At 39.7% G+C, this 2794-nt stretch overlaps 1 pseudogene; it reads left to right on the forward strand.

Moving 5' to 3' along the window:
• The window catches only part of LOC100954373, a 4951-nt pseudogene extending 2601 nt beyond the window's left edge, over positions 1-2350 (forward strand).
• The last annotated feature ends 444 nt before the right edge of the window (positions 2351-2794 follow it).

A 2794-nucleotide genomic window follows, 5' to 3' on the forward strand; every position in this document is an offset into this window, starting at 1 on the left:
CCATGGAATACTATGCAGCCATAAAGAAAGATGGAGACTACGTCCTTCATGTTCACATGGATGGAGCTGGAAAATGTTCTTCTTAGCAAAGTATCGCAGGAATGGAAGAAAAAGTATCCAATGTACACACACCTATTATGAAATTAATCTAAACCTTTTTATATGAAAGCTATAACCTAATAAGAATTTTTTTTAGTGTTATGGTTTGTAATAACAAATAACTGTTATTTCCCAAATGGCCCTTACCACTAAGATGGATAAATAAATTCACATAAACCCTGATGCTGAACCAAAGAAGCAAGTCAAAGGACACGTCAGTTATGATTCCATTTGCCTAAAATTGCAAAACAGAAAATACAAAAGTATGTCATCAACAAGATAAAACATTTATATGTTGAATCTATACAGAAAAGTAAGGGAATAATTACAAAATCCAAGATGGGGTATCTGTGAGGAGGGGGAGGAATGCAATCAGGGAGAAGCACTGGAACTGTCCATGTTCTGTTTCCTATGCTAGGTGGTTTGATTCAAATATTTCCAATTTATTGTAATTAAATAATATTACATATATAGAGTATATATTCTTTTGTACATGTTCAAATGGAAGAAAAGGTGGGGAAATGGATTCAGTTATTGAAATCATGACTATCATAGACAGAACCAATGTAAAAAAAACAACAAATATTGTCAAGTTGTACAAATGACTATTTGTGTCTTGGGATAAAATTTCCAGTGACTTTATCATTCACAGATTCAAAAGGTGATGTTATGAAGTTGATGTACTCTTGTAAACCATGTTAGACAATGCAAAGAATGCCTCTGATGATGACAACAGCAATGACACCAGATATCCATAAAAAGAGATTCCTTAAAATAAGTTTTCATGAAAACTGAAGAAAAAGTATTTGTAAAATTTACATTTTACTAGTAATTTTACATATGTATTTTTAAATAATGCAAGCCTACATGTATTTCTTACAGTTAAAAAGCTACATGCATATTGCAGTTGGCCTAAATCTTTCTTTTCAATCATCATGTTGGGATTACGGTGTTGTTATGTGGTATATATTGTTAATGTACCTATATGTGTCAAGATGGAAGGAGTTTTACCTGGAATGAACTTTTGCCATTTCCAATCTACATAGTACTTCACACAGTGTCTTCCTGAAGGAAATAAAGCATTTTCTCATCAAAGAAGAAGATATTGTTGGCTTTGTGGGCACCAAGGCCAACACCATGCAGCAACTCAGTTATCATGGTATACCTGGTCTCCTGCCAAAGAGCAGCTGCTGAGAGCAGAGAAGCCCATCATCCCATCCCTGCCCCACAGGACACGCCTCTGCCTGGTCCTGCCCTGGAGGCCTCCTCTACACCCCACATCACCCACATCTCTTTCTTCCCCCTTTTCATTTGCTTCTTCACTGCTTCTAGCTCTTCCCTGAGACCCCAGGAACTCTCTCCTACTTTCACTACTTCTCCTTGGGTCATCAAATCACCCACGTACCCACTGGCAAACTGCTATGGATGCTGTGCAACTCAGCACTTTCAAACTGCTGCTGGTTCCTAGAACAATGACCCAGCGCAAGTGCGGTTCTGAGGCTGAAAGTCTCCTGATCAAAAGCTGAACAGGTGCTGGCGCCTGGGCACTGTGTGGCCACCTGGGGTCTTGGCATCGGGCAGGTCCTGGTGTGGGGCAGGGCCTGGTGTAGGCTCATTGCCTCGTTGTACCCTAGCACCTCTTGGACATCACACAGGCCTCTTGCACCAAGATTTCTGGGCCATAGAGCAAGTCTCTGAGCACCTATAGGAAACTGTTAAAACAGTTGCAATGTGGAAATACCAAACCCAATGAATTCAACGGTAGTTGGAGTTGATGTGTTGGACAGACATATAGATCACTCTATAAAGCTGCACAGCCCTAGACTTCTCAGCACAGAGTGGGGGCAGCCTTCCATTATGAAGTCTCTTATTGGTGCAGCAAAACCAAAACATATATGCAAGACCTTTCTAGAGTTGATCCCGTAGAGAAAACAATGGACTTTAACTCTATTAATATTTCATTCACAAATATGGTATCAGTAGAAGACAGTTGTCTGTATAAAGCACATCTTGAGGATCCAGAAAAAAAATTTTAACTCAAGAAGGCATAATCACTATGAAAGGAGGCAGGTTTGGCAGTTACTTTGAAGGTTTGATGACAAGCACCATATCTTCAAATGCTAGTAAAGGCTGAGAAGTAATGAAATGGGTAATTCATAAATTAAGTGCTGAGATTGAAGAAATGACAGCTTCTGCCTGAGGAAGCATAAGGATTTCAAAGGTGACAGCAGCATTTGTAGAAAAATCATAAAATTTGGTAGAAAATGTTGAGTCCTCTAGGTCTCTACAAGCTGACAATATATTTATTCTTTATTTTTAAAACTACAAATATATTTTAAGCATAATTTTTAATAAGCTAATAGAAGGCTATGTGACATTGATAAAAACATAGAGATGTGGGGCTTCTAAATAAAAGGTGTCATCTGAAATTAAAAAGGAAAAAGTCGAGCAGTGGCTCTGAGGAGTCAGTTTTGGTGTGGTTCCACGTGGAGCTGAGCTGTGAGAGTTATTGGGGCCAAGGGCACACCCTTGAGGTGAGGGCCCCTTGGGGAACTCTGCTGTTTATTGGAGGGGTTGGGAATGCATGCTGCTAGGACGTGCCACTGCTCTCAGGTTCAGACTTGGATTCTGATGGTTCTCTTCTCACACACAGAGGTAGGTGTCAGTTAAGTTCTCAAGACTGGTCTCAGAAGCA

Source organism: Otolemur garnettii, unplaced genomic scaffold (assembly GCF_000181295.1).
Source record: "Otolemur garnettii isolate 467f Iridium unplaced genomic scaffold, OtoGar3 scaffold00296, whole genome shotgun sequence".
Taxonomy (NCBI): domain Eukaryota; kingdom Metazoa; phylum Chordata; class Mammalia; order Primates; family Galagidae; genus Otolemur; species Otolemur garnettii.